Source organism: Schistocerca gregaria, chromosome 2 (genome assembly GCF_023897955.1).
Source record: "Schistocerca gregaria isolate iqSchGreg1 chromosome 2, iqSchGreg1.2, whole genome shotgun sequence".
Taxonomy (NCBI): domain Eukaryota; kingdom Metazoa; phylum Arthropoda; class Insecta; order Orthoptera; family Acrididae; genus Schistocerca; species Schistocerca gregaria.
In genome coordinates, this window is record NC_064921.1 from 1,016,064,816 (window position 1) to 1,016,074,545 (window position 9,730).

General features: G+C 52.3%; 30 non-coding genes across 30 annotated transcripts; 20 read left to right on the top strand and 10 right to left on the bottom strand.

The window, feature by feature from the left end:
• Positions 1-275: 275 nt before the first annotated feature.
• On the top strand, positions 276-348 carry Trnav-cac (transfer RNA valine (anticodon CAC)). The gene has a single exon. It is a non-coding gene; the product is annotated as a tRNA-Val (tRNA).
• Positions 349-506: 158 nt separating this feature from the next.
• On the top strand, positions 507-579 carry Trnav-aac (transfer RNA valine (anticodon AAC)). The gene has a single exon. It is a non-coding gene; the product is annotated as a tRNA-Val (tRNA).
• Positions 580-774: 195 nt separating this feature from the next.
• Positions 775-846, bottom strand: Trnap-agg (transfer RNA proline (anticodon AGG)). The gene has a single exon. It is a non-coding gene; the product is annotated as a tRNA-Pro (tRNA).
• Positions 847-1,257: 411 nt separating this feature from the next.
• Positions 1,258-1,330, top strand: Trnav-cac (transfer RNA valine (anticodon CAC)). Its single transcript has one exon. It is a non-coding gene; the product is annotated as a tRNA-Val (tRNA).
• Positions 1,331-1,488: 158 nt separating this feature from the next.
• Positions 1,489-1,561, top strand: Trnav-aac (transfer RNA valine (anticodon AAC)). Its single transcript has one exon. It is a non-coding gene; the product is annotated as a tRNA-Val (tRNA).
• A 195-nt stretch (positions 1,562-1,756) lies between these two features.
• Trnap-agg (transfer RNA proline (anticodon AGG)) lies at positions 1,757-1,828 on the bottom strand. Its single transcript has one exon. It is a non-coding gene; the product is annotated as a tRNA-Pro (tRNA).
• A 390-nt stretch (positions 1,829-2,218) lies between these two features.
• On the top strand, positions 2,219-2,291 carry Trnav-cac (transfer RNA valine (anticodon CAC)). The gene has a single exon. It is a non-coding gene; the product is annotated as a tRNA-Val (tRNA).
• Positions 2,292-2,449: 158 nt separating this feature from the next.
• Positions 2,450-2,522, top strand: Trnav-aac (transfer RNA valine (anticodon AAC)). Its single transcript has one exon. It is a non-coding gene; the product is annotated as a tRNA-Val (tRNA).
• A 195-nt stretch (positions 2,523-2,717) lies between these two features.
• Positions 2,718-2,789, bottom strand: Trnap-agg (transfer RNA proline (anticodon AGG)). The gene has a single exon. It is a non-coding gene; the product is annotated as a tRNA-Pro (tRNA).
• A 411-nt stretch (positions 2,790-3,200) lies between these two features.
• Trnav-cac (transfer RNA valine (anticodon CAC)) lies at positions 3,201-3,273 on the top strand. The gene has a single exon. It is a non-coding gene; the product is annotated as a tRNA-Val (tRNA).
• Positions 3,274-3,431: 158 nt separating this feature from the next.
• Trnav-aac (transfer RNA valine (anticodon AAC)) lies at positions 3,432-3,504 on the top strand. The gene has a single exon. It is a non-coding gene; the product is annotated as a tRNA-Val (tRNA).
• A 195-nt stretch (positions 3,505-3,699) lies between these two features.
• Positions 3,700-3,771, bottom strand: Trnap-agg (transfer RNA proline (anticodon AGG)). The gene has a single exon. It is a non-coding gene; the product is annotated as a tRNA-Pro (tRNA).
• A 390-nt stretch (positions 3,772-4,161) lies between these two features.
• Positions 4,162-4,234, top strand: Trnav-cac (transfer RNA valine (anticodon CAC)). Its single transcript has one exon. It is a non-coding gene; the product is annotated as a tRNA-Val (tRNA).
• Positions 4,235-4,392: 158 nt separating this feature from the next.
• Trnav-aac (transfer RNA valine (anticodon AAC)) lies at positions 4,393-4,465 on the top strand. Its single transcript has one exon. It is a non-coding gene; the product is annotated as a tRNA-Val (tRNA).
• Positions 4,466-4,660: 195 nt separating this feature from the next.
• Positions 4,661-4,732, bottom strand: Trnap-agg (transfer RNA proline (anticodon AGG)). Its single transcript has one exon. It is a non-coding gene; the product is annotated as a tRNA-Pro (tRNA).
• Positions 4,733-5,122: 390 nt separating this feature from the next.
• Trnav-cac (transfer RNA valine (anticodon CAC)) lies at positions 5,123-5,195 on the top strand. Its single transcript has one exon. It is a non-coding gene; the product is annotated as a tRNA-Val (tRNA).
• A 158-nt stretch (positions 5,196-5,353) lies between these two features.
• Positions 5,354-5,426, top strand: Trnav-aac (transfer RNA valine (anticodon AAC)). The gene has a single exon. It is a non-coding gene; the product is annotated as a tRNA-Val (tRNA).
• A 195-nt stretch (positions 5,427-5,621) lies between these two features.
• Trnap-agg (transfer RNA proline (anticodon AGG)) lies at positions 5,622-5,693 on the bottom strand. The gene has a single exon. It is a non-coding gene; the product is annotated as a tRNA-Pro (tRNA).
• Positions 5,694-6,083: 390 nt separating this feature from the next.
• On the top strand, positions 6,084-6,156 carry Trnav-cac (transfer RNA valine (anticodon CAC)). The gene has a single exon. It is a non-coding gene; the product is annotated as a tRNA-Val (tRNA).
• Positions 6,157-6,314: 158 nt separating this feature from the next.
• Trnav-aac (transfer RNA valine (anticodon AAC)) lies at positions 6,315-6,387 on the top strand. Its single transcript has one exon. It is a non-coding gene; the product is annotated as a tRNA-Val (tRNA).
• A 195-nt stretch (positions 6,388-6,582) lies between these two features.
• Positions 6,583-6,654, bottom strand: Trnap-agg (transfer RNA proline (anticodon AGG)). Its single transcript has one exon. It is a non-coding gene; the product is annotated as a tRNA-Pro (tRNA).
• Positions 6,655-7,044: 390 nt separating this feature from the next.
• Positions 7,045-7,117, top strand: Trnav-cac (transfer RNA valine (anticodon CAC)). Its single transcript has one exon. It is a non-coding gene; the product is annotated as a tRNA-Val (tRNA).
• Positions 7,118-7,275: 158 nt separating this feature from the next.
• Positions 7,276-7,348, top strand: Trnav-aac (transfer RNA valine (anticodon AAC)). The gene has a single exon. It is a non-coding gene; the product is annotated as a tRNA-Val (tRNA).
• A 195-nt stretch (positions 7,349-7,543) lies between these two features.
• Trnap-agg (transfer RNA proline (anticodon AGG)) lies at positions 7,544-7,615 on the bottom strand. Its single transcript has one exon. It is a non-coding gene; the product is annotated as a tRNA-Pro (tRNA).
• A 390-nt stretch (positions 7,616-8,005) lies between these two features.
• Positions 8,006-8,078, top strand: Trnav-cac (transfer RNA valine (anticodon CAC)). Its single transcript has one exon. It is a non-coding gene; the product is annotated as a tRNA-Val (tRNA).
• A 158-nt stretch (positions 8,079-8,236) lies between these two features.
• Trnav-aac (transfer RNA valine (anticodon AAC)) lies at positions 8,237-8,309 on the top strand. The gene has a single exon. It is a non-coding gene; the product is annotated as a tRNA-Val (tRNA).
• Positions 8,310-8,504: 195 nt separating this feature from the next.
• On the bottom strand, positions 8,505-8,576 carry Trnap-agg (transfer RNA proline (anticodon AGG)). The gene has a single exon. It is a non-coding gene; the product is annotated as a tRNA-Pro (tRNA).
• Positions 8,577-8,966: 390 nt separating this feature from the next.
• On the top strand, positions 8,967-9,039 carry Trnav-cac (transfer RNA valine (anticodon CAC)). The gene has a single exon. It is a non-coding gene; the product is annotated as a tRNA-Val (tRNA).
• A 158-nt stretch (positions 9,040-9,197) lies between these two features.
• On the top strand, positions 9,198-9,270 carry Trnav-aac (transfer RNA valine (anticodon AAC)). Its single transcript has one exon. It is a non-coding gene; the product is annotated as a tRNA-Val (tRNA).
• Positions 9,271-9,465: 195 nt separating this feature from the next.
• Positions 9,466-9,537, bottom strand: Trnap-agg (transfer RNA proline (anticodon AGG)). The gene has a single exon. It is a non-coding gene; the product is annotated as a tRNA-Pro (tRNA).
• Positions 9,538-9,730: the final 193 nt, after the last annotated feature.

A 9,730-nucleotide genomic window follows, 5' to 3' on the forward strand; every position in this document is an offset into this window, starting at 1 on the left:
TCGGCGGCCTTCCTGGGCTATTGGTACCTTCATGTAGAGCTGCCGCTGGGCTCGCACTCCCTGCTGCTGCTATGACTTACAATCACGACTGCGGGAAAAACCGCTATCTCGTTAGGGGTGCTACGGCAGACAAACTCTCGAGCACCCGAAGACTTCTTGTGCCCTCGGCTGTAATGGTTTCCAGGCTGTCAAAAGAACCGTCGCGTGTGCATTCGCGGACGGGAGACAGGCTGAGGTAATTTCGAGGGAACGGGGATGGACTCCTCACGTCCGCAGTTTCCGTAGTGTAGCGGTTATCACGTCTGCTTCACACGCAGAAGGTCCTCGGTTCGATCCCGGGCGGGAACAGTATTTTCCTGAATATGTCGTATTGTACTCCAGTGAGCCACGACATGTGAGGATCTTCTGCATGTACCTTTGTTATGCAAGTAGCGCATTTATTTAATTTTTTAGTTACGATGACAACATCAGCACGAGTTGCCTCTAAGGTAAGGCGCACACAAGTAGTTTCCGTGGTGTAGCGGTTATCACGTCTGCCTAACACGCAGAAGGTCCCCGGTTCGATCCCGGGCGGAAACACTTTTTCATCATTAAAAACAAGACATAGTAACATGCATCTGCTTCCATCTGTACCCAAAAACCTTCGTAATCGCCTTCACACGTCGGATCAGAGTGTCAATTGCTCACATCAAATATGAAATTCATTTGATACTGCCGCCGAGCATTTTGCGTCGACTCAGCCACTCACGTGCGATCAGTTTGCACAAAACGCTAGGGCTCGTCCGGGATTTGAACCTGGGACCTCCTGCACCCTAAGCAGGAATCATACCCCTAGACCAACGAGCCACCTGACATGGCGAATGACTATAATTTCAGTGCACTGGGTCCCTCGATGTGGTCCAGGGTGCTCTGGAAAGTCTCGTGTAGGCTGGCGGGATGGGGGCGGCGCGAATTCCCGCGGTCGGCGGCCTTCCTGGGCTATTGGTACCTTCATGTAGAGCTGCCGCTGGGCTCGCACTCCCTGCTGCTAAGAAAGTGATTGCTTTTGCTGCTATGACTTACAATCACGACTGCGGGAAAAACCGCTATCTCGTTAGGGGTGCTACGGCAGACAAACTCTCGAGCACCCGAAGACTTCTTGTGCCCTCGGCTGTAATGCTTTCCAGGCTGTCAAAAGAACCGTCGCGTGTGCATTCGCGGACGGGAGACAGGCTGAGGTAATTTCGAGGGAACGGGGATGGACTCCTCACGTCCGCAGTTTCCGTAGTGTAGCGGTTATCACGTCTGCTTCACACGCAGAAGGTCCCCGGTTCGATCCCGGGCGGGAACAGTATTTTCCTGAATATGTCGTATTGTACTCCAGTGAGCCACGACATGTGAGGATCTTCTGCATGTACCTTTGTTATGCAAGTAGCGCATTTATTTAATTTTTTAGTTACGATGACAACATCAGCACGAGTTGCCTCTAAGGTAAGGCGCACACAAGTAGTTTCCGTGGTGTAGCGGTTATCACGTCTGCCTAACACGCAGAAGGTCCCCGGTTCGATCCCGGGCGGAAACACTTTTTCATCATTAAAAACAAGACATAGTAACATGCATCTGCTTCCATCTGTACCCAAAAACCTTCGTAATCGCCTTCACACGTCGGATCAGAGTGTCAATTGCTCACATCAAATATGAAATTCATTTGATACTGCCGCCGAGCATTTTGCGTCGACTCAGCCACTCACGTGCGATCAGTTTGCACAAAACGCTAGGGCTCGTCCGGGATTTGAACCCAGGACCTCCTGCACCCTAAGCAGGAATCATACCCCTAGACCAACGAGCCACCTGACATGGCGAATGACTATTATTTCAGTGCACTGGGTCCCTCGATGTGGTCCAGGGTGCTCTGGAAAGTCTCGTGTAGGCTGGCGGGATGGGGGCGGCGCGAATTCCCGCGGTCGGCGGCCTTCCTGGGCTATTGGTACCTTCATGTAGAGCTGCCGCTGGGCTCGCACTCCCTGCTGCTGCTATGACTTACAATCACGACTGCTGGAAAAACCGCTATCTCGTTAGGGGTGCTACGGCAGACAAACTCTCGAGCACCCGAAGACTTCTTGTGCCCTCGGCTGTAATGGTTTCCAGGCTGTCAAAAGAACCGTCGCGTGTGCATTCGCGGACGGGAGACAGGCTGAGGTAATTTCGAGGGAACGGGGATGGACTCCTCACGTCCGCAGTTTCCGTAGTGTAGCGGTTATCACGTCTGCTTCACACGCAGAAGGTCCCCGGTTCGATCCCGGGCGGGAACAGTATTTTCCTGAATATGTCGTATTGTACTCCAGTGAGCCACGACATGTGAGGATCTTCTGCATGTACCTTTGTTATGCAAGTAGCGCATTTATTTAATTTTTTAGTTACGATGACAACATCAGCACGAGTTGCCTCTAAGGTAAGGCGCACACAAGTAGTTTCCGTGGTGTAGCGGTTATCACGTCTGCCTAACACGCAGAAGGTCCCCGGTTCGATCCCGGGCGGAAACACTTTTTCATCATTAAAAACAAGACATAGTAACATGCATCTGCTTCCATCTGTACCCAAAAACCTTCGTAATCGCCTTCACACGTCGGATCAGAGTGTCAATTGCTCACATCAAATATGAAATTCATTTGATACTGCCGCCGAGCATTTTGCGTCGACTCAGCCACTCACGTGCGATCAGTTTGCACAAAACGCTAGGGCTCGTCCGGGATTTGAACCCGGGACCTCCTGCACCCTAAGCAGGAATCATACCCCTAGACCAACGAGCCACCTGACATGGCGAATGACTATAATTTCAGTGCACTGGGTCCCTCGATGTGGTCCAGGGTGCTCTGGAAAGTCTCGTGTAGGCTGGCGGGATGGGGGCGGCGCGAATTCCCGCGGTCGGCGGCCTTCCTGGGCTATTGGTACCTTCATGTAGAGCTGCCGCTGGGCTCGCACTCCCTGCTGCTAAGAAAGTGATTGCTTTTGCTGCTATGACTTACAATCACGACTGCGGGAAAAACCGCTATCTCGTTAGGGGTGCTACGGCAGACAAACTCTCGAGCACCCGAAGACTTCTTGTGCCCTCGGCTGTAATGGTTTCCAGGCTGTCAAAAGAACCGTCGCGTGTGCATTCGCGGACGGGAGACAGGCTGAGGTAATTTCGAGGGAACGGGGATGGACTCCTCACGTCCGCAGTTTCCGTAGTGTAGCGGTTATCACGTCTGCTTCACACGCAGAAGGTCCCCGGTTCGATCCCGGGCGGGAACAGTATTTTCCTGAATATGTCGTATTGTACTCCAGTGAGCCACGACATGTGAGGATCTTCTGCATGTACCTTTGTTATGCAAGTAGCGCATTTATTTAATTTTTTAGTTACGATGACAACATCAGCACGAGTTGCCTCTAAGGTAAGGCGCACACAAGTAGTTTCCGTGGTGTAGCGGTTATCACGTCTGCCTAACACGCAGAAGGTCCCCTGTTCGATCCCGGGCGGAAACACTTTTTCATCATTAAAAACAAGACATAGTAACATGCATCTGCTTCCATCTGTACCCAAAAACCTTCGTAATCGCCTTCACACGTCGGATCAGAGTGTCAATTGCTCACATCAAATATGAAATTCATTTGATACTGCCGCCGAGCATTTTGCGTCGACTCAGCCACTCACGTGCGATCAGTTTGCACAAAACGCTAGGGCTCGTCCGGGATTTGAACCCGGGACCTCCTGCACCCTAAGCAGGAATCATACCCCTAGACCAACGAGCCACCTGACATGGCGAATGACTATAATTTCAGTGCACTGGGTCCCTCGATGTGGTCCAGGGTGCTCTGGAAAGTCTCGTGTAGGCTGGCGGGATGGGGGCGGCGCGAATTCCCGCGGTCGGCGGCCTTCCTGGGCTATTGGTACCTTCATGTAGAGCTGCCGCTGGGCTCGCACTCCCTGCTGCTGCTATGACTTACAATCACGACTGCGGGAAAAACCGCTATCTCGTTAGGGGTGCTACGGCAGACAAACTCTCGAGCACCCGAAGACTTCTTGTGCCCTCGGCTGTAATGGTTTCCAGGCTGTCAAAAGAACCGTCGCGTGTGCATTCGCGGACGGGAGACAGGCTGAGGTAATTTCGAGGGAACGGGGATGGACTCCTCACGTCCGCAGTTTCCGTAGTGTAGCGGTTATCACGTCTGCTTCACACGCAGAAGGTCCCCGGTTCGATCCCGGGCGGGAACAGTATTTTCCTGAATATGTCGTATTGTACTCCAGTGAGCCACGACATGTGAGGATCTTCTGCATGTACCTTTGTTATGCAAGTAGCGCATTTATTTAATTTTTTAGTTACGATGACAACATCAGCACGAGTTGCCTCTAAGGTAAGGCGCACACAAGTAGTTTCCGTGGTGTAGCGGTTATCACGTCTGCCTAACACGCAGAAGGTCCCCGGTTCGATCCCGGGCGGAAACACTTTTTCATCATTAAAAACAAGACATAGTAACATGCATCTGCTTCCATCTGTACCCAAAAACCTTCGTAATCGCCTTCACACGTCGGATCAGAGTGTCAATTGCTCACATCAAATATGAAATTCATTTGATACTGCCGCCGAGCATTTTGCGTCGACTCAGCCACTCACGTGCGATCAGTTTGCACAAAACGCTAGGGCTCGTCCGGGATTTGAACCCGGGACCTCCTGCACCCTAAGCAGGAATCATACCCCTAGACCAACGAGCCACCTGACATGGCGAATGACTATAATTTCAGTGCACTGGGTCCCTCGATGTGGTCCAGGGTGCTCTGGAAAGTCTCGTGTAGGCTGGCGGGATGGGGGCGGCGCGAATTCCCGCGGTCGGCGGCCTTCCTGGGCTATTGGTACCTTCATGTAGAGCTGCCGCTGGGCTCGCACTCCCTGCTGCTGCTATGACTTACAATCACGACTGCGGGAAAAACCGCTATCTCGTTAGGGGTGCTACGGCAGACAAACTCTCGAGCACCCGAAGACTTCTTGTGCCCTCGGCTGTAATGGTTTCCAGGCTGTCAAAAGAACCGTCGCGTGTGCATTCGCGGACGGGAGACAGGCTGAGGTAATTTCGAGGGAACGGGGATGGACTCCTCACGTCCGCAGTTTCCGTAGTGTAGCGGTTATCACGTCTGCTTCACACGCAGAAGGTCCCCGGTTCGATCCCGGGCGGGAACAGTATTTTCCTGAATATGTCGTATTGTACTCCAGTGAGCCACGACATGTGAGGATCTTCTGCATGTACCTTTGTTATGCAAGTAGCGCATTTATTTAATTTTTTAGTTACGATGACAACATCAGCACGAGTTGCCTCTAAGGTAATGCGCACACAAGTAGTTTCCGTGGTGTAGCGGTTATCACGTCTGCCTAACACGCAGAAGGTCCCCGGTTCGATCCCGGGCGGAAACACTTTTTCATCATTAAAAACAAGACATAGTAACATGCATCTGCTTCCATCTGTACCCAAAAACCTTCGTAATCGCCTTCACACGTCGGATCAGAGTGTCAATTGCTCACATCAAATATGAAATTCATTTGATACTGCCGCCGAGCATTTTGCGTCGACTCAGCCACTCACGTGCGATCAGTTTGCACAAAACGCTAGGGCTCGTCCGGGATTTGAACCCGGGACCTCCTGCACCCTAAGCAGGAATCATACCCCTAGACCAACGAGCCACCTGACATGGCGAATGACTATAATTTCAGTGCACTGGGTCCCTCGATGTGGTCCAGGGTGCTCTGGAAAGTCTCGTGTAGGCTGGCGGGATGGGGGCGGCGCGAATTCCCGCGGTCGGCGGCCTTCCTGGGCTATTGGTACCTTCATGTAGAGCTGCCGCTGGGCTCGCACTCCCTGCTGCTGCTATGACTTACAATCACGATTGCGGGAAAAACCGCTATCTCGTTAGGGGTGCTACGGCAGACAAACTCTCGAGCACCCGAAGACTTCTTGTGCCCTCGGCTGTAATGGTTTCCAGGCTGTCAAAAGAACCGTCGCGTGTGCATTCGCGGACGGGAGACAGGCTGAGGTAATTTCGAGGGAACGGGGATGGACTCCTCACGTCCGCAGTTTCCGTAGTGTAGCGGTTATCACGTCTGCTTCACACGCAGAAGGTCCCCGGTTCGATCCCGGGCGGGAACAGTATTTTCCTGAATATGTCGTATTGTACTCCAGTGAGCCACGACATGTGAGGATCTTCTGCATGTACCTTTGTTATGCAAGTAGCGCATTTATTTAATTTTTTAGTTACGATGACAACATCAGCACGAGTTGCCTCTAAGGTAAGGCGCACACAAGTAGTTTCCGTGGTGTAGCGGTTATCACGTCTGCCTAACACGCAGAAGGTCCCCGGTTCGATCCCGGGCGGAAACACTTTTTCATCATTAAAAACAAGACATAGTAACATGCATCTGCTTCCATCTGTACCCAAAAACCTTCGTAATCGCCTTCACACGTCGGATCAGAGTGTCAATTGCTCACATCAAATATGAAATTCATTTGATACTGCCGCCGAGGATTTTGCGTCGACTCAGCCACTCACGTGCGATCAGTTTGCACAAAACGCTAGGGCTCGTCCGGGATTTGAACCCGGGACCTCCTGCACCCTAAGCAGGAATCATACCCCTAGACCAACGAGCCACCTGACATGGCGAATGACTATAATTTCAGTGCACTGGGTCCCTCGATGTGGTCCAGGGTGCTCTGGAAAGTCTCGTGTAGGCTGGCGGGATGGGGGCGGCGCGAATTCCCGCGGTCGGCGGCCTTCCTGGGCTATTGGTACCTTCATGTAGAGCTGCCGCTGGGCTCGCACTCCCTGCTGCTGCTATGACTTACAATCACGATTGCGGGAAAAACCGCTATCTCGTTAGGGGTGCTACGGCAGACAAACTCTCGAGCACCCGAAGACTTCTTGTGCCCTCGGCTGTAATGGTTTCCAGGCTGTCAAAAGAACCGTCGCGTGTGCATTCGCGGACGGGAGACAGGCTGAGGTAATTTCGAGGGAACGGGGATGGACTCCTCACGTCCGCAGTTTCCGTAGTGTAGCGGTTATCACGTCTGCTTCACACGCAGAAGGTCCCCGGTTCGATCCCGGGCGGGAACAGTATTTTCCTGAATATGTCGTATTGTACTCCAGTGAGCCACGACATGTGAGGATCTTCTGCATGTACCTTTGTTATGCAAGTAGCGCATTTATTTAATTTTTTAGTTACGATGACAACATCAGCACGAGTTGCCTCTAAGGTAAGGCGCACACAAGTAGTTTCCGTGGTGTAGCGGTTATCACGTCTGCCTAACACGCAGAAGGTCCCCGGTTCGATCCCGGGCGGAAACACTTTTTCATCATTAAAAACAAGACATAGTAACATGCATCTGCTTCCATCTGTACCCAAAAACCTTCGTAATCGCCTTCACACGTCGGATCAGAGTGTCAATTGCTCACATCAAATATGAAATTCATTTGATACTGCCGCCGAGCATTTTGCGTCGACTCAGCCACTCACGTGCGATCAGTTTGCACAAAACGCTAGGGCTCGTCCGGGATTTGAACCCGGGACCTCCTGCACCCTAAGCAGGAATCATACCCCTAGACCAACGAGCCACCTGACATGGCGAATGACTATAATTTCAGTGCACTGGGTCCCTCGATGTGGTCCAGGGTGCTCTGGAAAGTCTCGTGTAGGCTGGCGGGATGGGGGCGGCGCGAATTCCCGCGGTCGGCGGCCTTCCTGGGCTATTGGTACCTTCATGTAGAGCTGCCGCTGGGCTCGCACTCCCTGCTGCTGCTATGACTTACAATCACGACTGCGGGAAAAACCGCTATCTCGTTAGGGGTGCTACGGCAGACAAACTCTCGAGCACCCGAAGACTTCTTGTGCCCTCGGCTGTAATGGTTTCCAGGCTGTCAAAAGAACCGTCGCGTGTGCATTCGCGGACGGGAGACAGGCTGAGGTAATTTCGAGGGAACGGGGATGGACTCCTCACGTCCGCAGTTTCCGTAGTGTAGCGGTTATCACGTCTGCTTCACACGCAGAAGGTCCCCGGTTCGATCCCGGGCGGGAACAGTATTTTCCTGAATATGTCGTATTGTACTCCAGTGAGCCACGACATGTGAGGATCTTCTGCATGTACCTTTGTTATGCAAGTAGCGCATTTATTTAATTTTTTAGTTACGATGACAACATCAGCACGAGTTGCCTCTAAGGTAAGGCGCACACAAGTAGTTTCCGTGGTGTAGCGGTTATCACGTCTGCCTAACACGCAGAAGATCCCCGGTTCGATCCCGGGCGGAAACACTTTTTCATCATTAAAAACAAGACATAGTAACATGCATCTGCTTCCATCTGTACCCAAAAACCTTCGTAATCGCCTTCACACGTCGGATCAGAGTGTCAATTGCTCACATCAAATATGAAATTCATTTGATACTGCCGCCGAGCATTTTGCGTCGACTCAGCCACTCACGTGCGATCAGTTTGCACAAAACGCTAGGGCTCGTCCGGGATTTGAACCCGGGACCTCCTGCACCCTAAGCAGGAATCATACACCTAGACCAACGAGCCACCTGACATGGCGAATGACTATAATTTCAGTGCACTGGGTCCCTCGATGTGGTCCAGGGTGCTCTGGAAAGTCTCGTGTAGGCTGGCGGGATGGGGGCGGCGCGAATTCCCGCGGTCGGCGGCCTTCCTGGGCTATTGGTACCTTCATGTAGAGCTGCCGCTGGGCTCGCACTCCCTGCTGCTGCTATGACTTACAATCACGACTGCGGGAAAAACCGCTATCTCGTTAGGGGTGCTACGGCAGACATACTCTCGAGCACCCGAAGACTTCTTGTGCCCTCGGCTGTAATGGTTTCCAGGCTGTCAAAAGAACCGTCGCGTGTGCATTCGCGGACGGGAGACAGGCTGAGGTAATTTCGAGGGAACGGGGATGGACTCCTCACGTCCGCAGTTTCCGTAGTGTAGCGGTTATCACGTCTGCTTCACACGCAGAAGGTCCCCGGTTCGATCCCGGGCGGGAACAGTATTTTCCTGAATATGTCGTATTGTACTCCAGTGAGCCACGACATGTGAGGATCTTCTGCATGTACCTTTGTTATGCAAGTAGCGCATTTATTTAATTTTTTAGTTACGATGACAACATCAGCACGAGTTGCCTCTAAGGTAAGGCGCACACAAGTAGTTTCCGTGGTGTAGCGGTTATCACGTCTGCCTAACACGCAGAAGGTCCCCGGTTCGATCCCGGGCGGAAACACTTTTTCATCATTAAAAACAAGACATAGTAGCATGCATCTGCTTCCATCTGTACCCAAAAACCTTCGTAATCGCCTTCACACGTCGGATCAGAGTGTCAATTGCTCACATCAAATATGAAATTCATTTGATACTGCCGCCGAGGATTTTGCGTCGACTCAGCCACTCACGTGCGATCAGTTTGCACAAAACGCTAGGGCTCGTCCGGGATTTGAACCCGGGACCTCCTGCACCCTAAGCAGGAATCATACCCCTAGACCAACGAGCCACCTGACATGGCGAATGACTATAATTTCAGTGCACTGGGTCCCTCGATGTGGTCCAGGGTGCTCTGGAAAGTCTCGTGTAGGCTGGCGGGATGGGGGCGGCGCGAATTCCCGCGGTCGGCGGCCTTCCTGGGCTATTGGTACCTTCATGTAGAGCTGCCGCTGGGCTCGCACTCCCTGCTGCTGCTATGACTT